The sequence below is a fragment of the Castanea sativa genome, chromosome 4 (genome assembly GCF_040712315.1).
Source record: "Castanea sativa cultivar Marrone di Chiusa Pesio chromosome 4, ASM4071231v1".
NCBI lineage: Eukaryota > Viridiplantae > Streptophyta > Magnoliopsida > Fagales > Fagaceae > Castanea > Castanea sativa.
Genome location: NC_134016.1, coordinates 39,781,567 through 39,807,196, shown reverse-complemented (window position 1 = coordinate 39,807,196; position 25,630 = coordinate 39,781,567). Strand labels below are relative to the sequence as shown.

General features: G+C 36.4%; 1 pseudogene; it reads left to right on the top strand.

The window, feature by feature from the left end:
• Nucleotides 1–5,879: 5,879 nt before the first annotated feature.
• On the top strand, nt 5,880–8,119 carry LOC142632889 (protein FAR-RED IMPAIRED RESPONSE 1-like; annotated as a pseudogene).
• The last annotated feature ends 17,511 nt before the right edge of the window (nt 8,120–25,630 follow it).

Below are 25,630 nucleotides of genomic sequence, written 5' to 3'. Positions count from 1 at the left end.
AATGCACAATCCCTGGAATTTTGGGTGAAAAAAAAAATTTTGGGGTTTTTTTAATTTTTTAACTTTTGGGTTATTAGGTAAATTTGTTTTTTGAATCTGGGTTTTATAAATTTGGGAAATATTCTGTGGCGGCTAATTATAAAAAAAATAAAAATTTATTTATGTTTTGATGATTTTGATTAATTTGGGATTAATCAGAAAATATAGAACAGTAATGAGTAAAGTATTTGATTGGGAAAAAAGAAAGAATCTGGTAAGTGATAAGGATCATCTATGAGGATTTAAATTTAACTAGGGTTTTTTTTTATTTTTAGTTATATTTTCTAGTTTTTTTTTTGTCTTTAGACTTTAAAGAAAATGGATTTGACTTTTTGGCTGACTTGTTTTGGTTTCTGTGCTGGTAATTGTTTACTTGTGGTTTAACATGTCGTGAATTTTTTTTGGTAGAAAAATATTCAAAGTCCCATATTTGTAAGATAATCTGCTTTATATTATTGGTTGAAACTCCTTTTTTTTTTTTAATAAAAATAACCATACCATTCAACAAAAAGGCATAAAGGAAAAAGAAAAAGAAAATAAAAAAGAGTTGAATCTGAATGTGAAAACAAAATTGATCTATTTTGTGACAACTCATTTATCATTGGAGCTAAAGATGAACCTGTTCTTAGCTCTTCGTTCTCATCTTTTTGTATGTACTATAAATGTACTAGGCACAAAATGCTTTTGTTTTCAGCCACAACCTTTGTAAAATCAATTTTTAGCACATATTTGTTTAATAAGGGGAAAAAAAATTTGTAAAATCTACCAATCATTTGCACTTTGCAACCCCACACTTACCCAATTTCCAGTGCTCCATCCGCTCCTTCCATTGACTGCATATCTCTCACCCCTAGTTTTGATTAACCAAACCAAAAATAGGAAAAATAGAATTGCAATATTGCATGTTGTGTTGATGGAGCCATGACTATACACTATACTTATACAAACCATCTCTCATGTATTTAATATTTCTTTCTATCCAAATGAGTTTTGAGTTTTAATTATTAACTTACAGTGACAATTATACACCTTTAATAATTTCTTTTTGATAAACTAGATTGCATTAAATAAAAGTTTCTAACAAACAAGATACACATTAAATAAAAGCTACACGTAACGCGCGTTAAGATGATTACAAAATTACATTTTGGTTGCTCAACATGTGTTTGAAATAACTTGATATGTGCCAGTAATCTATTGGTTTAGTTGAAATTTTCTAACATCAACAATGACAAGTGATAACGTTCAAAGTTTGACTCCTCAATCTTTTAATGCACCAAAAAAAGAAAAACTAATATGTAATATTTAAATCTTCACTGAAATAACTTAATATGTGCCTGTAATCTACTGGTTTATACCGATAAAGTACTTCATTTTTCACTGAATATAAATTAAATTGTTTGTTGATGTAGTACAAATACTTCCCCTTTTTTAGACAGAGAAAAAAGAGCTGTCTTTCTCTCTCATGCACATATCCAAAGTTAATTTTGCAATGTTTTGGGTTACCTAGCTAGATTCAGTAATGGACTAATGGTTTAGTTTCTTTCTTCATAAGATTAAATGTGGGCTCTGATGGGCAAGCTGGGACTAAATGTGGGCCTTTTTATCAAACTAGGATTTGAGGCTGTAACCTGGACCTATCAGAATCTGGCCCAATCAAAGGTCAGTTATGGAGCTTCCGAAAACTTTTTTTCCTTTTGTGATTGTTAGATAGGCCCGAGTTCAGTTAGGTCCATTACGTTTAATATTGTGCTTATAATATACTATTTTTTAAAAAAATTAAATAGTTACAATAACGTGCTTATATTATAGTAGTAGCTAAATTGATTAAGAAAATACATGATTTGCTCTTGTATAATTTCAATTTGTGTTACAAATTGATGAAGAACCCATTGCTTGAACGTGTAATGACTTATAAAAAATTTGTCAGATAATTTCAGATCCTGCAAGAAAATAACTCAAAAATTCAGACATTAAAACTTCTAAAAGACCAAAAAATATTAAAGAAAAATTATCAATGTTTGAGTTCGAGTTTAAGTTAGATTTGTTAAAGAGATAGAGTTTCACTCCTTTTTAAGTTTTAATTAAACAAAATAATTTTGTTTGAAAAAATGATGAGTTTGAGTTTAAGTTGGACTTATAAGATAGAGTTTCACTCATTATTAAGTTTGGACTAAACAAAAATAATTTTGTTTAAAAAAAATGATGAGTTTGAGTTTAAGTTGGACTTGTTAGAGAGATAGAATTTCACTCATTGTTAAATTTGAACTAAACAAAAATAATTTTATTTAAATATTGTGCTGACGTGAAAAATTATGGGAGTTTTAGAGGTTTCGGTTTTATATATATATATATATATCATCTAACCAAACATTTTCATAAAAAAATAATACAAACCATTTTTGTGATACAATGAGCAGCTTAGAGCATCTCCAACAACTTAACCAAATTTTCATATTATTTGAAAAGTAAATAGTTTTACCTGCCTATTTTTTCAAATACATTTTCCAATAGACTCTTTATCCGGTCTCTATCATATTTAAATATTACATTTTTATTATTTCTTACATTTTTTTTAGAGAGTCCAAGATACCAATTGGTTTTTGGTGTAAGTGAGAATCAAACCCCTCTTTATTCTTAATGTGCACACAAAAAAAGAGAGAGATTGAATATTTTAATTAATGGAGAGATGGAGCTGAATATTTTAGTCATTAAAATTCATTTGGAGAACAACAATAACTCTCAATGTGTGGAAAGTATTGTAGCTAATCTATTCTATTTCTATTGTCACAATTTGGAGAGGTTGTTGGAGCTTTTTTTTTTTTTTTTGGATTTGCTCTCCAAATATGTTTTCATATTCGAAACTTTAAAATTTTTTACTAAGTGTCATCTGTCAACAAGCTTTTGTGTTATTGTCTTCAAATTCAATCCGGTTTCCAATGGCTCACCTTGATTTTAAGGGATTATTATGTTCCCCTTAGGCGCAAGGCAATCGGACCCACTGAATCCACCGTATTTTATAATGTAGTTTGTTGTTTATTATAGTTATGATTTAATAATATGGTCTTAGTGTGGGTTCTAGTTAGCTTAACTGGTAAAGTCTCTAGTGGTTAAATAAGAGATCGGGGGTTCAATCCGCGCTCCGCTTACATCAAAAGCCGATTGGTGTTTTGCTCTGATGATAAAGAGCTAAAACAAACGATTTGGCCAAATCTAGATAAGAATGGGCTAGAATGGAGGCCTGATACAATTAATTTAAAGCCTTGGATTATCAAGGCTAACCCTTCAAGCCTTAATAACTTCTCTTGGTAATTTAAAGAAAGAAAATTGGCTAAGAAGGTAGTTTAAGTAGAGAATGATAGAAAGAAAGATAAAGATTCTAATTTAAGTTCTCCCTCGGGCTGTCCGAGGAGCAATAGTTCTTTGGGATATACACTTCTCGGTTACACAGTTCTTAATTTCCCTCTCTCTTTTATATTTTTACCTCCATTTATCTCTCATTATCTCCCTTTTCAGGAGGATCTTCCTTCCTATATATAGCTGCTGAGATTGCATCCAAACCCTCCACTTGGATGATCGTTAATTCTTTCTTGGATACTTATCCCATCATTACTTTGTTGGTGGTGGTAGAGTAGGATGCAGGCTGTGGGGGCACTGTTCAGGAGTCATTCTGCCATTAATGTGACAATCTAAATTCGTACAGTGCATTAAATATGGAGGTGATGAGTGTTTTATCTGGAAGCTTTCTCCTCCCATTGCTTGCACGTCCTTACTTGCTTCCTCAGCCTTCGACCCTATGGCCTTGGTGGTTTGTCTCCAGTCTCCCGATGAGTGTCTGCCCCTTGGCAAGCCACCTTCCTCGGTTTCACTGACTGGACCATCCTAATTGTGTTGGGCCTGATTTGATGAATAGTTAAGCCCATTTGATGATCTTCCTTCTTTGGGCTTTCCCCTCCCACAATTGTGTATCGCATGGGCATAATTAATAAAAACTAGTTGAAGGGCCCGTGCAATGCACGGATAATGTTGTAAGTTGTTATATGAGAAAGTTCTAATTCTATATATAGTTAAATGATAGAATGTGATTGAAAAAAAATTTGCAAGTGATATTCAAGGCCTTAGGAGGAAGCTGATAGAATGCATGCAAGACACGTAACAATGAGAGTTCCATTAGATATTTTGATAAGTTGGAAATGAAATCTCATCATGTCCCTCTAATTTCTTCTTTCTTTGAAGTAAACATTTGTGCTAATCTTAGTTACCTACTAATAAAACTTGACATCCATGAATCATCTACCACCTCATCTTTCAAATAACATTCTCCAATTGTTCAACAATCAATCAAAACATTCCATGATCTATAATTTCCAATTCAAGAAAAATGTTGGTAACTAAGTTTAAGAACAGTCTCACGCTCCATTAGCATAAAAGTAGGAACCATGACTCTACCATATGTATTAGGAATCCTATAGTTCACTCAAGACTTCTATCAAACTGCTTGTGCACATGGAATTAAGATTTTTCTATTGCATTTTTGCATCAAAATAAGATCATAAAATTAGTGAAGAAAAAAAAAATTGTAAATGACAACAAAAAAAAATCTTAAACATTATGGAAAAGAAAGAGAAAGTACATTTTTCAATTAAAAGAAAGGCAAATGATGGCCATATAAATAAACCTTCCCCTTAGGGAGATTTAAACAAATACAATATAATGGTTTCTCATGGTATAGTCATGCTTTTAATTTGTCAAAAAACAAATCACAAAAAGTTCCAAATGAACTAAAGCTTGTGGGTTGAAAGGGTAATTCTGGTACCACACCCTATCCCACCACTTTGTACACAACTTTCACATGTGGCAAGCCACCTCATCACCTTGGGCCCACCAACATTCCACAACACTTAAAGTTGAGAAATGCCAGAGCGCCAAAACAAATCCCACAGTAAAAACTTGAGCGCTAGTTACTCCTTTAGTCTTCTTCTCCCTCCCTCCCAAAATCCATATGTGAAAAAGCTTGAGTGCCAAAACAAATTGCAGCTGTTGGAGTACTGGAACTACAATGTGAAAATGAAAAACTCACTCCAGAAAACACCATCCTACACCAAAAAATAAAAACCCAACCTTGAAAAACATTACCTCTCCACCGAAAAACCAAAACCCACTGCTTCCCAAACCCACGAAAACCATCGTTCATATCAGCTCCATCTATTGTGGAAAAAGAAAAAGTTCTCTTCTAAATCTCAGAGTTGATCACCATGCCATCCAAGGAGGTGATTTTTCATTCCGCTTTTCCTAGTATTTTCTCTAGATTTCTTTGTTAGTCTTTGATTCTTTGTTTTCCCCTATATTATTGCTCTCATTCAGTAAAAATGATTGTGCATTTCTGTTAGTTCACTATGTATTGTTGTGCTATTAGTTTACATTGTCAATTGTTTGTTGTGTTCTTAACTAAATTGTTGCTAGGAGGTTCCTTGTTTTAGGGTCCTCCACTGCTTTATATACTCCCCTTATACTCTATTCTGTTTCAATGAAATCTAAATTGAAATATCAACAAAAAAAATGCAATCTTGAAGTTGTGAATTTGTTGCCTGTAATAATTGGGTTTCCATTTTTCTGTTGCATTTGGAAATGAATTTTTTTTCTCTTTTGTATTAATGGCCAGAGGCTATAGACAATAAAAGTAATCCATCACTTGCTTTGCAAAAATAAATGTGAATAACACATTTATATGAAGCACAAAATCTTTGAAATGATAAATTATAATATTTAGAATTATTAATTTCCTTATGATTAAGTGACTTTATATTTTGATAATGTGTTATGAATTATATTGTATAAGCATGGCAGATGAAATATCAAATGTTTTCTCACATGTGAAATCAAACAAAGATAATATTGAGAATGATATGGTGGAGGGGGATTCAAATGAAAATATCGAGAATGATATGGTGGAGGTGGAGTTGAATGAAGATAATATTGAGAATGAAATAGTGGAGTTGAATGAAATGGTAGAAACAAAAGGTATGGAAAACAAAGCAAAAGACCCTAAGTTGGGAATGATGTTTGATTCCATTGATGATGCTGTGATATATTATAGAAGATATGCTAAAGAAAAAGGCTTTGCAGTGGCTAAAAGAACTTCTAAAAAGAGGGATGATGGGGTGGTGAGGTATGTGACCATTGCTTGTAGTTATGCTAGAAAGCCAATGATTAGATTAAATCGTCCTGGAATTAAAAGGACTAGATCTACCAATCTAGTTAAATTGAAACCTCAAACAAAAACCGATTGCAAAGCTCAACTTAGGTTGGTTCTATACCCAAATGGAAAGTGGATACTTAGATCCATGGTACTTGACCATAATCATGGATTGAGTCCTAGTAAGACCAGATTTTACAAATGCAATCGAATAATAGAACCACATGTGAAAAAAAAGCTTGAATTAAACAACAAAGCTGGTATTAGAATGAACAAGAGTTTTAATTCATTTGTGTTGCAACAGGAGGACATGAGAATTTGTCTTTTCTAGAAAAGGATTGTAGAAATCACATGGAAAAAGTCAGACGTTCACTTCTCAGGGAAGGAGATGCTAGTGCAATGCACCATTACTTTTTGAAAATGCAAGCTGACAATTCTAAATTCTTTTACACAATGGATTTTGATGACGATGGTCGGTTAAAGAATGTATTTTGGGTTGATGCAAGGAGTAGGGCAGCATTCAAAGAGTTTAGTGATGTAATTACATTTGACACTACATATATGGTTAACAGATACGAAATGCCATTTGCTCCATTTGTTGGGGTGAACCATCATGGGCAATCAACATTACTAGGATGTGGATTGATCTTCAGAGAAGATACCAATTCATTTATATGGCTATTTAAATCTTGGCTTGCATGCATGTATGAATGTCCTCCCAATGCAATTATTAAGGATCAAGACAAAGCCATGAAAAAAGCAATAGAGATTGTTTTCCCTAATGCACAACATCGATGGTGCTTGTGGCATATCATGAATAAGTTGCCTGACAAATTTAAAGGGTTCAAAGACTATGAACCAATAAAATTCTGTATAAAAAATGTTGTTCGTGATTCATTGACAAAAGAAGAATTTGAAGAAAGTTGGGGCAGATTCATTAAGAAATATAAACTTGAAAGCAATGAATGGTTACTTGGGTTGTATGATGAGCGGCATCTTTGGGTGCCTGCCTTTGTGAAAGATACGTTTTGGGCAAGAATGTCAACAACACAACAAAGTGAAAGCATGAATGCTTTCTTTGATAAATACATTAATAAGAAAACTACTTTAAAACAATTTGTTGAACAATATGAGAATGCTTTGGTAGCAAAGGTGCATAATGAAACTATTGAAGATTTTAATTCTTTCAATTCACGCATTTCTTGTATAACTATTTATGATATGGAGAAACAATTTCAAAGTGCTTACACTTTGAGAAAATTTACAAATTTCGAAAATAAGATAGTTGGAAGTATTTGTTGCAGTTTGTCTTCATGCAGGGAACATGACAACTTTTCAGAATATGAAGTACATGAAGATGTATCACGTGGAGAACGTCAGCGGAGTGTAATTTTTCATGTGTATTTTAATGAGGATAACAATGAAGTTAACTGCAAATGCAGGTTGTTTGAGTTTAAGGGGATAGTATGCAGGCATCAAATATTGGTGTTTATTCATAGGAAAATTTATCGAATACTAAACAAGTACATCTTAAACAGATGGAATAAAAATGTCAAAAGGAGGCACACTAAAGTTCGAATAAGTTATGACAATTGGTGTTTGAAACCTAAAGCATTTCGCTATGAAAAGATGTGTAATGCCTTTTATGAGGTTGCTAATTTGGCAGCAGATTTTGAAAATGCATATAAGAATGTGATGACACAAATATGTGAAATGAAAAGGGAGCTCAAGGAAGGGGGAAATGCTTGTGGTAGCAATAAACCTATTTCTATGGATATTCAGAATGATTCCACCTCATGTGGCAATGGACTTGTAATATCAAAAGAAGCTAGAGAAATTCTTGATCCAGTGGCTGTTTGTCAAAAGAGGCGGCCATCATTTTAAAAGATGTCAAAGGTTGAACAAGTTGTTAAGAAAAAAAAGGAAAAGGAAAAGAAAATGAAAATGAAGACTATAATTAACGAAGGGAATGTAGTTAACCCAATTGAGACTTCAATTCTTGAGGAAATTTGTGAGAAGGTTAGGCTATAATTATATTATTTACTTATTTTTTGGATAATTAATCATTGTTATTACTATTATTAACTTTTGTACTTTGTGCTTTTGTAGGATTCTACCAAGGTTGGAATGCTTGAAATGCATGAGAGTTTTATTTTTAATGTAAGACTCTTTATTTTCTATTATCAAGATGTTTCTAATAGGTTTAAATTAAGTATACTGAAATGCAATTATATTGTATATAAAATGTAGAATTTTGAAATGCAACAGTCACAATCACAGCATATTGGTGATAAGAGTTGTCAATTTTTTCCCCAATCACTCGTGTGGCCAAACATAAGTGGAATTCCTAATATCCTTGGGATACATCCATATTTTGGCCAACAAAATATGTTACAAGGAGGAACTTTTCCATTTCAAACAAGTATGGTAAGTCAAAAGTTTGGCATGCACCCTTTTCTTTACCATGATAATGTATCTCAGGTAAGCATTTTTTCAGTTAGCTACTTTTAAAATTTTAGCGAAATTTACGTTGCAAATTTGAGTGTATTTATTATAATATGTATTATCATTCATTTTATTTTGTAGGGTCATCACTATCAAAAGGTTGGTATGAATCAAATGAAGAAAGTTGGTAACGAATCTCAGATATAATTTTTTCCCCTTAACTATTTTAGAGATTTTATAAATTTATAGCAAATTTGAATGGCAAAACCCCTAACCCCACTGAAGTTATACTAACAGCCCAATCTTAGACTTGAAGGTTCAAGGAAGCTTTTGAAACAAAGAAAAACCATGGCAGACCCAACAAAGGAATTTAGTTTAATCACTAGAATATTGGAGGATGTTGGGATCTTATTATCAAAATAGCAAGAGCTAGGAAAGCTAGACCAAAGATGACCTCTTTTACTTATGAAGCTTCAAATCTGCAAGGAAGGATCATGTCCTCAGGTTGTGCCAGCAATGGAGCTTCTACAATTACTGCAGCAACGTAAGAAGCTTTAGTATTGTCTGCTGTTAAAGTAAAGAGTTTGGGATTTTGCAGAATTTCGATCATGTGTCGTAGTAAAAGTTTAGTTAGTTATTGTAATTTGCAGTGTAGTCCTAACTAGCAGCAAATAACCTTGCTCTCTGACTTGGCATATCTGCAGCAACAAGACTTGTGTTATAAGACCCTTTTTGTTCCTCAGGTCATCTTAGGCTCAATTTGTAACACAGCGAAGTTTACTCTTAAGGTCCCTGGTCCTTATTGCTGGGTGCAGCCAGCATTTGTATAGTTTGTATTCCTTCAATTATGGTATCAACAAAAGAAAAAGAAAGAATGTATATATTGTAATTGATAGATTATGGATTTTGAAGACTTTTGTAGCAATTGACAGTTAACAACAACAATATGTGCATTTGTACAATTGATAGGTACTGTAGTGTGATAGTGGATATTTGCAGATATTTGTAAATGTATGTATGTGTGGATATTTGTAAATAGGTATTGTGACAATTGTAGGCTATTGATATTTGTAGATAATTATAGATATTTGTAAGTAGGTGTAAGGGTGTGCACAGGTGGTGCATATATAGCTGCTGGGGTGTGCGTGAAGGTGTGACAGTTGTGTGTGTAAGTGTGTGCAGGGGAGTGTGCGTGTGTGTATGCATGGTGGTGCGGATATAGCTGCGAGGGGGTGCGTGTATGCTTACATGTGGGTGCGGATATGGCTGCGAGGATTGTAAATCTCACGCAGATAAGAATTTCATTGTTTCTTCCCTATTATTTCTCTCTACCTTGTTCCTTATTCCAAGTATTAATTCTTCTTCCCTTTCTTCCACTAAACTAGAATCTTATCAACAATGCACAATACTACAACATACTTGGCATTATACTTTGAGCAAATCAACATAGCAACAAGCAACTGCAACATAAACTCCTTACGCAAAGAACAAACAAAAGGAATGTTCCACAAATTACAAAGAACAAGGTTTAATTTTTTATTTGACTTACTTCTGTACCAAAGCAACCTTATAGTTGATATGCATCCATTTTCTTCCTTTAAGCTTGTTAATGCCTAGTCCAGATCATAAGAGCAGCACCAATCTGCCTAGAAGTTGCTAAAACATTAGCTCAATTGAAGTTATTCGTTTACTTGGATAATATTCAAAACACAAACAAGATTTTTAAGTCCATTGGATGGAATTTAAAACACAAACAAAATTTGTAAGCTCATTAAGCAATGGGTTTTTGTTTTCGGCAATGGATTAATGTTTTACAAGGATGGGTTTTCATTTTCCGATTTGGGATGGTGTTTTTTGGCGTGGGATTTCCGTTTACGAGTCACCGTGCTAGTACTCCAGCAAAGCAAATCTATGACGAACGATGCTTTTCACGGATTCAAGGAGCAGTGGGTTTTGGTTTTTCGGTGTAGAGATAATGTTTCTCAAGATTGAGTTTTTATTTTCTGGCATGGGATGGTATATTCCGGAGTGAGTTTTCTATTTTTGCACCATCGTAGTTCCAGTACTTCAGTCGCTGCAATTTTTTTTGAGGCTCCAACTTTTTCACATATGGGCTTTGGGAGGTACGGTGGTATTTAAATTGAAAATTTGAAATCACTAAAGCTTTAAGTGTTGTGGAATGTTGGTGGGCCCAAGGTGATGAGGTGGCTTGCCACATGTGAAAGTTGTGTACAAAGTTCTAGGATAGGGTGTGGTACTAGAATTACCCGAGTTGAAATAAATGTCAATATTTCCTTGTGAAAGTGAATCTCATAAGTGCTATAAATGGTAAGTTGTCAACGAAAGGACCAAAACTCTTCAAATTGGGAAGAGCAACAGGTGTAACATTGTATCGGTGGGAAATCCCAAAAAGTAAGAAGAAGTAGATAATAAATGATGGCCAAGAAGAAGAGAAAAAGGGAAAAAAGGGGGAAGAATGAAGACCAACGATTAGTTTTCATTAAGGCCCCGTCCGTTTGGAGTGAAAATAGGGGGATGGAAAACAAAGGGAGGAAAATAAGGTGGAAAATAGTATTTTTCACTATTCGTTTGGAGAGAAAAAATAGGAAGGATGGAAAACCCGGGAGGAAAATTTTCCTCCCCGGCCCACATATATTTTCCTCCCAAATTGGGAGGAAAATGTTGGGGAGAAAAGTGGTCCTCTCCCCCAACTTTTTTTTTCCAACTTTCAGGACTTGAACGTTCTTTTTTTCAACGTTTAGGACCTGACCTTTTTTTTTTTTCAACGTTCAGGACTTGAACATTCTTTTTTTTTTGTCAACGTTCAGGACTTGAATGTTCTCTTTTTTTTTTTCTTTTTTTTTTCAATGAACGTTCTCTTTTTTTTTTTTTAACATGACTTAATCTAATTTTTATATTATAATAATCAAAATAATAATATAAATTTATATATATGATGTGATAAATTTTATATTATATAATGAGTACAAATAAATCTATTTCTTACATATTATGTAACAAGGGTATAATAGTCAATTTATATAAATTACATTTTCCATCCTTCCATTTTTCTCTCCAACCAAACAAAAGAGTTTTCCACCCTCCCACTTTTCCACCCCTCCAACCGAACACATAAGAGGGAAAACTAAAATATTTTCCATCCTCCCATTTTTCCACTCCTCTAACCGAACAGACCCTAAGTGCTTTAGGTTGAGTGCAAAAAAGGTGAACTGGATGCTTTTGAAAAACTATTTTTATAGAGCACCGTAAAGGTTACATGTACAAGTTATTAATAAGTTTATTATACTAAGAAGAAATAAGTCAAACTGAATTTATTTTGCAAGTGCAAGGGTCACATGTACAAGTTAATAATAAGTTTAGTATACTAAGAAGAAATAAGTCAAAATGAATTTAACTTGCAAGTTTGTTGTTGGAGAGGGAGAATTTTTACCAGCAATCTTTATGGAATCAGAGTTTTTATTTATTTATTTTTATTTTTATGGTGAATTGATATTCATTTACTTGCATACGTGTGTTTGTTTCTTTTGTTACTTTCACCCTACATGATTTTGTTACAAATACACAAATTCGGAGCCTTTCACCTAGATCCACGTAAGATTAAGATCCTTTTTGTTGTTAGAGTACCCTATAGCAAAAATTGTGCAATTTTATGTGGTCTTAGCATTTCTCATATACGAATCATGTTGTGGTCTTAGGGCATTTGTTAGTTGATTATTTTAGGAAAGTTTTAATATCACTTTTTTGAAAAATATAAAAAGTTGCAAAAAAAAAGATAATTAACCTTTCTTTTTCTATAAAAAATTTCTAAAAATATATAAACTAATACTCTTATGTGATCTGTAAGGACACAATTCAAGTTCCCAAACTACGACTGGGAGAAAAATGGGCTTGAAAGGTCTTTCTTTACAATGAATTTGTAGAGGATGGGCTTGTAATTTAGATTTCAAGGATGGTTTAGACAATTACAAAAAGAACGGGCTTTGGGCCCAATAGAACAGAACAAAGAATCGTTTGCAAAGAGTAAGACTGAGAAATCGTCCTCGGATTGTGTCCGAGGATGGTTTCTAATGATATTTCTCAAGTTTGGATACAAGTGTTGATTATCATTTACTATTGGCTCTATCTCTTTTTCTCAGAAAAGTCCTCCTCTTCTTCGTATGCCTTTCCTCCTATTTATATCCTTTCCTTTCCCTTCATCACCTTCCACTTTCCTGGTTGCAATCCCCCTTTTTGGATACTTGTCCCATCCATTCTTCCCTAAAGCCCGCTGGGATTAGGGACCAAGTTCCAAGCTCGATGTTCGAGGTCCCATCCTTCCATCTATACGGTCGTATCAATTTACGTAGCTTTTAATGTATGGGCGGTGGTAGCGGCTTTATTTTTAGACATGCCACCGATCTTTCTCGCGCCCCCCACGTATACCGTGCATCCCCATAATTGTAGGACTCATTATAATATAACCCCGGGATACCAAACTTCTCTTTCTATGTCCTCGGCCTTGAAACCCGAGGACAAATCTACTCCTCGGACGTGTTTGGATATGTAAATAGTCCACGACCATTTTGATGTCTTCGGATTTTGGGTTTCCAGCCCAAAATGCTTCGTTGGGCCATCCTTCATATACTATTGGGCCCAATACCCCTACACAGCCCCTCGAGTTTCTTTATTTTTTCACCTCGGGAGAAAAATAGAATCTCGACTTAAAAAAGACCTGTTACCCCCGTACTTTTGGCAACATTGTTGACGAACAAATAACTTCCGAATCACCCATCGCGTGTTCCCGATGCTTCGGTATGCGAAACGCCCCCGAATTGATTGTTGGCGCTTCTATGTCCCCCACGTTTCATTAATATGACACATATCCAACGGTCGAGAGCGATTCCCGGGTTGAGGCGGGAATTCGCCCGCTTTAAAACATCTTCTCGACATATAAATACTAATTTTCTTCAAAATTCTTCACACTACGTAAACCTCATAACGTACCCGCCACACTTTTCATCTCCCCGTACTCTCTCTCTGTCTATCAAGTACCACAGTCCGAGGTGACCGTGCTTTCTTCCTTTTTAAAAGTAAGTTCTTCAATACTCCGCCCCTCCTTATCAGCTTTTTGTTTCTTTTGTTTCTTTTCTTTCCCATCTTCTCTTTTCTTGTGTCTTTCATCCTCGGCATAGTTATTTTTCTCCACACCCCCCTTTTTTCAAAAAGAATGGGTAGATTTGCGTCCTGGTGGATTCAAACGAAAAAATAGAACAAGCTTTAAGGTTAAGTACAAAATTCCCTCGGATGTATCCATTAGGTACGTAACGAGGAAGAGTTTTATACAAAAAGAAAAACGGGGAAGTTGTAATCCCGATGATTGCGTTCATCGAAGGGGGAATGAAAATCCCCATGGGAACTGTGACTAGGGATTATCTTAGGGCTTTTAGGTTGGCTCCCACCCAAAGGTGCCCCAAATGTCTTTAGGATCTTAGGTTCCATAGACGCTTTAAATGAGAAGATGAACCTAGGGCTCACTCACCACGACGTGAACCTGGTTTATAACCTCCATCACCTAAGCAAAAAAGATGAATATTACCTAAAGTCTAGACACCCGAAGTCGCTAATTCAATGTCCGCCCGAATCAAATAAGGGCCTAAAAAATGACTTCCGATCATATCGGGAAATTGGCACGACGGCCTCCCCCGTCCGACAAGGGAAGGGACTCCAGGTGAAGTTTCTTTTACATACTTTTATCTTTCGTCTTTTTACTTACTCTTACCCACTTTTACTTGGACAATTCTCGCGTATCCACGCGCAGCGGATCGTCATCCTAACCTTGTGGATTTCGGCGATTGGATAGGATCCTACAAGCCGAGATCTTCGTGCACACCGACGGTCAACTTCGTGCGGCTCATCGATCCTCGGCTACACTCCAATATCAAAAGCCTTTCAGGCGCCGAAGTGCGTGATTAAAGCCCGCGATCCTCGTCTTCCTCGGATTAGCGTTGCCGTGGAGGGTTTTTTGCTACGGGGGACTACCATTCCTCAAGGTACCTTGGTCACCCAACCAATCCAACCGCCACCATTTGTTCCGGTTGGGATTCCCACAGTTCCTTTCTCCACAATTTTAACCTCTCGGGTGAAGCCGCATCTTCCTACCTTACCGTAAAGGAAGAAGAAGAAGAAGAAGAAGTTGACGTACCGGATTCCGAGGACGAGTTCGAGGTTTTTAATCAACTCTACTCTCCGAAGACTCGACTTCCATCCTCGGCACTTCTACCCAAATCTCAAAGGTTACTACCGAAGAACTTGACGTTATGGGCATTCAACGAAAGATTAAACCCGGCCTCGAAAGATGTCCTTGAGGGCGCCGGCAAGGACCCTAGAGTCCAAGAACCCTCCAAAAGAGGTGCGCCCTCGGACTCAAGAAAAGGGTGTCGACAAACGCCACGAAGCTAGGCTTCCTCCTCCTCCTCCTCCATCCTCCCAAACTCAACGTGCCAACATAGCTGATCTCAAAAGAAAAAGGGATCAGCCGAAAGGGAAGGAAGTTGTGGACGTAGGAAAGGGTTCTCGTATCCAAGGAGCCCGAGGTTGAAAAGGGTGCAAAGCAAGCCCGCACCATACGGACTAGGTCGGAAAGAAGAACCGACCAACGGGCGGTCGTACGCGCCCTCAGTATGAAGCTTCGACCTTTCTATGGACGATGAGGTCATTACCGTGGATGCGTCCATTAGAAATTCCGATGAAGGGACAGCGGCATGCGTCGCATGCTGGAGCAAGCACCGTTACTCCCCGAGGATATGATTGAGCCGAGAAAGAAAAGGGACCACACCGTCTTCATGACTTTGAAGAAGGAGCTTGCAATGGTGAGTTTTCTCTAAAACCTTGACTTTTGTTTTTATTTCCTATATATATCTATACGTCTAAGGTTTATATGTTTTGTTTGTAGGCCGTTCAATGCGCCGCTAGGGCGGAAGAGATTGCCATTAATTCCTACAAGTCTCGAGGGCCGAGGAGTCCGGGCGTGAAATCGCTCAAAAGATCTCGGACCTTCATAAGAAGAAACTGCAGGAGGTCACGGAAAATTGGCTAAGGTTGAGAGTGCCAAGGCGGGCTTAGAGGCCGATCCGAAAACGACGACTAAACGAGCCGAGGATCGCGTGCCTAATGCTTCGCCAAGCCGAGGATAACCTCTTAGTAGCACGAAGGCTCGTAGAGGATCTTAAGAAAGATCTGCACGAGTCCGAGAAGGCCAAAGAAGAAGCCATCAAGGGCAAAGAAGAAGCCATTGAGGAGAAGAAAAAGGCCGAGAAAGCAAAGGAAGAGAGGCCGAGAACTCGAGGGACCAAGCCGAACAAGACGGTTATGATATAGGCGTGAAGGAGGTCATCGAAACCTTCAAGGCTCGGAGTTCCCGAGGTATGTAGGCACTATCGCCTCCAAGTGTGGAATGAGGCACTTTCCCAAGCCGGGGTTGATGCCTCTTCCACTCTTTGGAAAGCGTAGAGTGTCTACTATCCTCCCCGCAATTCGCGCTTCTTCCATTCCCGACACCGCACAAGAAGGCCGCCTGTGGATCATCCGAGGATAAGGGGGTGATTTGGTCAAGACTCAACTCTTCCCGAAGATGCCCCCGAACAACTTGACCACCCGCACAAGAAAAGGCAATTGAAGACGTACGGCCTTCAAGTGATCTTCGGGAATCTTCAAAGGATGAGTTGGGTGATCAAGCTAACCCAATAACCTTGATAGATGATCCCAAAGGCAAAGGAATTGCCGTTGAGTCCTCGGCTCGGCTTCCATCTCCTCAAGACTCCAAAGGCCCTCTCGAAGATTGCATTTGAACAGTTGACTTGCTTGTTGTCTTTCCTTTCTTTATTTTTATTTTGTCTCCAAGTGTAATACCTAAGTATAGGTTCAAAAGTAGTTTTTAGGAATTTTAATACAATTATGAATGTTTGTTTTTAGATGTTGCTTATACAGATATTTTTTTTTGTTTTTATGCGATAATATCATTCCATAAATATCATCTTCTTGTCTTTTACCAAAGTTACTAGCAACAACTTGAATTGAAATTTGATACTCCAGGAGGGTTTAATTGTGCCGGGAACTGCATTAAGTGATGTTTTTTTTGAGTATTTGATTCTTCATTTTGGATCTCTAGTTTGAACTATGTAAAGATAAGGCCTATGGTCTATGCAAATATCCGATGTTTATGTCAAAAAAAAGAACAAGTATTAATTTTTCCCAAGTAATTGATCCGAGGATCGAGGCATACCAAGTTTCACTTGACACTTAGATGAATAAATTTAAAAATGTTAATTTTCCCAAAGTAGATGATCCGAGGGACCGGACGTAACTTAGGTTCTGTTTAACACTTAGTAAAGAATATCAATTTAGACGAGGTACGTGGTCCGAGGATCCGGGCATACCAAGTTTCGGCTTGACACTTAGATGAATAAATTTAAAATGTTAATTTTCCCAAAGTAGATGATCCGAGGACCGGACGTAACTTAGGTTACGTTTAACACTTAGTAAAGAATATCAATTTAGACGAGGTATGTGGTCCGAGGATCCGGGCATACCAAGTTTCGGCTTGATACTTAGATGAATAAATTTAAAGTGTTAATTTTCCCAAAGTAGATGATCCGAGGACCGAGACGTAACTTAGGTTCTGTTTAACACTTAGTAAAGAATATCAATTTAGACGAGGTATGTGGTCCGAGGATCCGTGCATACCAAGTTTCACTTGACACTTAGATGAATAAATTTAAAATGTTAATTTTCCCAAAGTAGATGATCCGAGGACCGGACGTAACTTAGGTTCGTTTAACACTTAGTAAAGAATATCAATTTAGACGAGGTATGTGAATTCCGAGGATCCGAGCATACCAAGTTTCAGCTTGACACTTAGATGAATAAATTTAAAATGTTAATTTTCCCAAAGTAGATGATCCGAGGACCGGACGTAACTTAGGTTCGTTTTAACACTTAGTAAAGAATATCAATTTAGACGAGGTATGTGGTCCGAGGATCCAGGCATACCAAGTTTCAGCTTGACACTTAGATGAATAAATTTAAAATGTTAATTTTCCCAAAGTAGATGATCCGAGGACCGGACGTTACTTAGGTTCTGTTTAACACTTAGTAAAGAATATCAATTTAGACGAGGTATGTGGTCCGAGGATCCGGGCATACCAAGTTTCAAACTTGATACTTAGATGAATAAATTTAAAGTGTTAATTTTCCCAAAGTAGATGATCCGAGGACCGGACGTAACTTAGGTTAACACTTAGTAAAGAATATCAATTTAGACGAGGTATGTGGTCCGAGGATCCGTGCATACCAAGTTTCAAATTTCGACACTTAGATGAATAAATTTAAAATGTTAATTTTCCCAAAGTAGATGATCCGAGGACCGTACGTAACTTAGGTTCGTTTAACACTTAGTAAAGAATATCAATTTAGACGAGGTATGTGGTCCGAGGATCCGCATACCAAGTTTCGGCTTGACACTTAGATGAATAAATTTAAAATGTTAATTTTCCCAAAGTAGATGATCCGAGGACCGGACGTAACTTAGGTTCGTTTAACACTTAGTAAAGAATATCAATTTAGACGAGGTATGTGGTCCGAGGATCCGTGCATACCAAGTTTCGAAACTTGACACTTAGATGAATAAATTTAAAATGTTAATTTTCCCAAAGTAGATGATCCGAGGACCGGACGTTACTTAGGTTACGTTTAACACTTAGTAAAGAATATCAATTTAGACGAGGTATGTGGTCCGAGGATCCAGCATACCAAGTTTCGGCTTGATACTTAGATGAATAAATTTAAAGTGTTAATTTTCCCAAAGTAGATGATCCGAGGACCGTACGTAACTTAGGTTACGTTTAACACTTAGTAAAGAATATCAATTTAGACGAGGTATGTGGTCCGAGGATCCAGCATACCAAGTTTCGGCTTGACACTTAGATGAATAAATTTAAAATGTTAATTTTCCCAAAGTAGATGATCCGAGGACCGGACGTAACTTAGGTTCCGTTTAACACTTAGTAAAGAATATCAATTTAGACGAGGTATGTGGTCCGAGGATCCGGGCATACCAAGTTTCGGCTTGACACTTAGATGAATAAATTTAAAATGTTAATTTTCCCAAAGTAGATGATCCGAGGACCGTACGTTACTTAGGTTACGTTTAACACTTAGTAAAGAATATCAATTTAGACGAGGTATGTGGTCCGAGGATCCGGGCATACCAAGTTTCGGCTTGATACTTAGATGAATAAATTTAAAGTGTTAATTTTCCCAAAGTAGATGATCCGAGGACCGGACGTAACTTAGGTTCGTTAACACTTAGTAAAGAATATCAATTTAGATGAGGTATGTGGTCCGAGGATCCGTGCATACCAAGTTTCACTTGATACTTAGATGAATAAATTTAAAGTGTTAATTTTCCCAAAGTAGATGATCCGAGGACCGGACGTAACTTAGGTTACATTTTAACACTTAGTAAAGAATATCAATTTAGACGAGGTATGTGGTCCGAGGATCCGTGCATACCAAGTTTCGGCTTGATACTTAGATGAATAAATTTAAAGTGTTAATTTTCCCAAAGTAGATGATCCGAGGACCGTACGTAACTTAGGTTCGTTTAACACTTAGTAAAGAATATCAATTTAGACGAGGTATAGGGTCCGAGGATCCGGGCATACCAAGTTTCGGCTTGATACTTAGACGAATGAAGATAACGAATATAATGTAGTTTACAACAAAGAACAATTTGAAGTGCCCTTTATTTAGTAATAGTACCTTCGTAGATTATTTACATTCCAGGGACGTTGTACAACATTCTCGTCCAAATCTTCCAGACATTGTAGGCCCCTATTCCCGCGACCGAAGTAATACGATAAGGTCCTTCCCCGGTTGGGCCCCAATTTTCCCCACGCGGGATTCTTCAATCCGCCCAAAACTTTCCTTAATACTAAGTCACCCTGGTCCAAGAGGTCGAAGTTTCACATGAGAATCATATCCCTCGCTTGAGCTTATGTTGATAATAAGCTAGTTGAACCATGGCGCTTTCTCGCCGTTCCTCAACTAAGTCTAAGTTTCTCATTAATAGATCATCATTGCTATCCGAAATAAAGGAGCTTTTCTTCGGGTTGGGAACCCGGTTTCTGAGGGGATTACGCCTCGGCTCCATAAGTCATGGCGAAGGGTGTTTCACCTGTGGATCTTCGTGGTGTAGTTCTATACGTCCACAAGACATGTGGCAGTTCTTCCACCCACCTCCCCTTGGCGTCACCCAACCTCTTTTTGAGTCCGCTCACTATTACTTTGTTGACGGCTTCGGCTTGCCCATTTCCTTGGGGATAAGCCGGAGTGGAATATCTATTCGTAATGCCCGGATCACAGCGGTATTTCCGAAAGGCTTTGCTATCAAATTGTAAACCGTTATACGAAATGAGAGTATGAGGGATGCCGAACCGGTAACGATATTCTTCCATACAAACTTTTTGCTTCCGTGTCTACGATGTTTGATAATGGCTCGGCTTCAACCCATTTGGTAAATGTAACTCCCACGAGAAGCCACCGTCGGCTTCCGTTGCTTTGGGGAAGGGTCCAACAATGTCCAAGCCCCATTGGGCAAAAGGCCATGGGCTAGATAGAGGATTTAGGACTCCACCTGGTTGATGTATATTTGGAGCGAACCTTTGACATTGGTCACATTTCTTTGCATAATCTTGCGCTTCTCTGCATATTTGGCCACCAATAGCCACGAGTAAGGGCCACCGTGAGCTAAAGACCTTCCTCCCTGTGTGACTTCCGCAAATCCCTTCGTGTAGCTCTTCCAAAAGTAGCTCTGTTGCCTCGGGGTGTATGCATAGCAAATATGGTCCCGAAAAGGAACGTTTGTACAATTTTTGGTCCTCGGATAACCGAAACGAGTGGCTTTTCTCGCGAACCTTATCCGCTTCAGCCTTTTTCTCCGGAGTAGGATGTCATTTCGAGAAATGTTACTATTTGATCCATCCAACTAGGTCCCGTCCTAATTTGAAGAATTTGAGTGGAGTTACCATCCGTCCCGGTGGGCTTCAACGGATCTTCAACGAGGATAACTCGTGGTAGACTTTGTGCGAGGACGTCGCGAGCGTGGCTAATGAGTCGGCATGGGTATTGCCACATCTGGATACATGCAATAGTAGAAAAGACTCGGAAATTTAGATTGCATAAACTCGACTCCGGGTTAGGTATTCTCGCATTCGGAATCCACTTGCTTCTAGCTTCCCCTTCTACTTGGCCTACCACCAATAGTTAGTCCGAGAACATTTGCACCGCCTTTCCTCCCATTTTATGAACCATGTTCATCCCTGCGAGGACCGCTTCATACTCTGCTTCGTTGTTGGTGGCCGAGAATCCTAATCTCAGGGATTTCTCAAAAGTAATACCCTCTGGGGATATCAAAACTAATCCGATACCTGATCCCCTCTGATTTGCTGCTCCATCAACATGGACTTTTCATAACGGAGGCCCTTCACACGAAATCATGCCTACTGATTTTTTACCCATGCCTTCTTGATAGTCTTCTAACGAAGGCTCAGCAAATCTCTGCATGAGGCCGAGCTGAGTTATTTGCCACTGGAAAAAGCTATCTTGGCTGTGGTACATGCTACACGAAGACTTCCCCATTACTTCCAGTCTCATACGGTTGTTGTTCTTACACAACTCCCTCTCAAATCAATTTTGCGAAGTGCAGATTATATGGGAAGAATTGCCAAATGGGGAACTGTTCAATCTCCTTCTGCATGGCCCTGGCATTTCTTTCATAAGGAGCTCTGCTTCCTCCTTGCGAATGACTTGCACTTCTGATGGTATGTGTAGTATGTACACTTCCCTCTCGGTTCTCTCCGTGATCAGGATGCAAGGAGAGATCCTCACGCTGAGAGCCCACGGACTCCGCACTGCGTTGTGGTCCTGATCCTACCATGATGTCCTAAACTTCCTTAAAGACTAAATTCCCACAGACGGCGCCAATTGTAAGGACACAATTCAAGTTCCCAAACTACGATCGGGAGAAAATGGGCTTGAAAGGCCTTTCTTTACAATGAATTTGTAGAGGATGGGCTTGTAATTTAGATTTCAAGGATGGTTTAGACAATTACAAAAAGAACGGGCTTTGGGCCCAATAGAACGAACAAAGAATCGTTTGCAAAGAGTAAGGCGAAATCGTCCTCGGATTGTGTCCGAGGATGGTTTCTAATGATATTTCTCAAGTTTGGATACAAGTGTTGATTATCATTTACTATTGGCTCTATCTCTTTTTCTGAGAAAAGTCCTCCCTCTTCTTCGTATGCCTTTCCTCCTATTTATATCCTTTCCTTTCCCTTCATCACCTTCCACTTTCCGGTTGCAATCCCCCCTTTTTGGATACTTGTCCCATCCATTCTTCCCTAAAGCCCGCTGGGATTAGGGACCAAGTTCCAAGCTCGATGTTCAGGTCCCATCCTTCCATCTATACAGTCAGCGTATCAATTTACAGAGCTTTTAATGTATGGGCGGTGGTAGCAGCTTTATTTTTAGACATTCCACCGTTCTTTCTCTCGCCCTCCACGTATACCGTGCATCCCCATAATTGTAGGACTCATTATAATATAACCCAGGGATACCAAACTTCTCTTTCTATGTCCTCGGCCTTGAAACCCGAGGACAAATCTACTCCTCGGACGTGTTTGGATATGTAAATAGTCCACGACCATTTTGATGTCTTCGGATTTTGGGTTTCCAGCCCAAAATACTTCGTTGGGCCATCCTTCATATACTATTGGGCCCAATACCCCTACATGATCCATTAAAATTTTCTCATGTATATATGTTTTTTAATTTTCCATTGAAATTGGTTTTTATTAGGTCAAATGGTCTTTTTCCTGCATTTTCAAATCAGTCAAACAAGACGTTGTGTTACCTTTTTTATGAAACTTAGAGTCTGTTTGGCATCAGCTTTAGCTTTTAGATTTGAGAAATGTTAAAGAATGCCCTAAAGGCATTGATTTAAGAATTATTTTTAGGAATATTTTATGAAAAAATGATAAAGTAATTAATTTTTTGCTTTTTATATTTTCTATGAAAGTAGTGTTAAAAACTTCCCTAATATAGTTAATTAATAATTGTCCTAAGGGCACACGTTAACATGACCCTTTAACTTTTATCTCTTACGTACAATTTATTAAAAATCACGTTTTTTCACTTTTTGTAAGGTACAAGTATATTTAAGCATATTTTCAGCAAAAAATTTCCTTGACAAAAAATTAGATAAATCGTGCCAGCCGTACATTTAAACTCTTTGAATGAAGATGTTATTTGTTTTGGTATTGGTTTATCATGATGTTATTGGATTGAACTTCTCTTTTGAGAAGGGGGAAAAAAAAATCAAAGGACAACACATGTGTCATCTTTTGATTGCAGGCTGCAGCTTTGATTCAACCATTTTGTTGTTTGTGGTACAGGCGTAAAGAAACGGCACTATGACAACATCTTAGCTTTTTTATTTTTTTTATTTAATTTTTTATATTATAAAGAAATTGCCATTATTTTAAGGAACTCTACACAACAGAGTATGACATAATATCCTAAAAACTCTAGAGAGGATCTTGATCTATTTACATATACATTCTTAATAAGAAGGTTTGTAGTTTTTTTTTTTTTTTTTTTTGAGAAACAAGAAGGTTTGTAGTTATATTTAGTTATTTACACAATTTTTAAATGAAGTTACCTATATGTCATTAGAGCATTAACATTTATTTCATAGCTAAAAATATTTTAGTCACAAGCTACATATAAAGGTTGTATAAGTACAACCTTATTGTAGCAGTTACTTTTCTTATTATATTATTTTTTTTCTTCTTACTTCTCCCGTTCTTTCCTTATTATGTATAAGTTTTATCTTATTTTATTGTGTAATCTATAATATTTTATTGAGTTTTATATAAAAATAAAAAATGAATTTTTTTTTAGAAACAGAAATAAAATGTTAAGTGTATTGTAAAATGAGTTAGTAAATAAATAAAATATATTTTAGAATATAAAATAGGTATTTTTTTAAAATTCAGATGTGAATGCTCTTATAAAGCACACTAAGGTATGTTTGGATACCGCTTACTACTGAAAATTGAAAATATTGTAGTAAAATAATTTTTAAATATGTGAATGGTACCATGAAACTTAGTTTTAAAGTTATTTTTTGAGAAAAAAGTACTTGTAGGTCCCATAAACAATACACAGGACCCACAAAAAAATGCAGCCTCACTAAAAAACGCTCCAGGCGCACTATCCAAAGTCCAAACTCTACCTAAAAAGGAAGAATTTTATCTCCAAGTTAGTTTTGCATAAAATTTCTCAATCCCATTATGAGGGGATTGAAAAAACTACTCAAACACAATGATGGCCTTAAGTATTGTTTGGTATTAAGGAAATTCTAGAAAACTTGGGAGCTGTTTAGTAATGTTATTCTAGTAATGTTGTTTGTATTTTTTGAAAATAAGTATGAGTAAAAAAATATATCAAAATATGTGTAATATTATTTAAAAATTAAAAATAGTTGTTTAAATGGTAGTGGCAAACACCCATCGGTTTAAAAAGAAGGAAAAAGACCATGCATGCATGGTGCATGCATGTACTAGTCACCGAAAGGTTTAGGGAATAGATGACTACTTGACTTGACTTGACTAGGTGGCTTCAGAGTCAGACACGGTTGATCAGTTCGACAGTTCCTTTAGTTCGAATTGCCACTGTGAAAGAGAAAGCAGAATCATGAATCATGGATTCAGAAAAGATAAGGTGCAACCATCCATTGCTACTGTACCTGGTGCAATAGCAAATGGCGAAAATTATATCATGTATGCGGCATATGTAATGACGAAAATTATATTCTGTGCTTGGCATATATGCCGGGTACAGGATATAATTTTCACCATTATATATGCCAGATATAGGATATAATTTTCGCCATTATACCGGGTACAGGATATACCAGCTCAGCAAATGGAAGGTAGAGATTGATAATTAAAAAAAATAACTTTCAATCTTAATTATTAAATATAAAATCTCAATTATTAAATATAAAAAATTAAAAAAATTAAAATTAAATATTAAAAATAATAAAAATTTATGTGAGATAAATTAGAGTAATTACATCAAGTGTAATACTAGATATTGAACCGGATCCAAATTCATGAATCATCATCCACTAGTCCTTCGGATCATTGATTTTTTGTCTATGGCAATCCTTCGGATCATTGATTCATTGTCTATGGCAATTATTGCTCCAAAAATCAAAGAGCTCGTTATGATTCCTCATGGCCTTTGACTGAAATTACATAGGGAACTCCCAAAATAGTAGACCAGTAATCATGCCTCTGAAATTGGCCTCCTATGACTCAATGCTACATTTTCTTCTTTCTATATTTAATTTAGTGGCGGCTTTGATAATCATATACTTTGCAAAAAAATATTTTCAATAATTTTGATTCAACAAAATGTTGTGAAAATGTTGTGGACAAATCATTTCTCTTCAACAAAAATATGAACCATAAATAATCTTGACATTCCAAACATAATTATTAACCCCTTAAATAAATAAAATAATAATAAAAATCCAAGTAACAACAATAAAAATTACAAAAATTCTATAAACATAATAAAATCTTACAAAATTTTTACCACACTCTTATTTATTTATTTATTTTTGCTGAATTACCACACTCTTATTATGAATTGTAGTTAGTCCCAATCTAATACTTTAGTTTAACTTATGAGGAACTGACACCTTAATTGTTGTGACAATTTATTATGTTTTTAACAAAACTCTAAAAATTAGTCCAAACAACAAGATTACGTCAAACAACAACAAATGAACAAAATAAAAAATTAAAAAAAACTCATTTATAA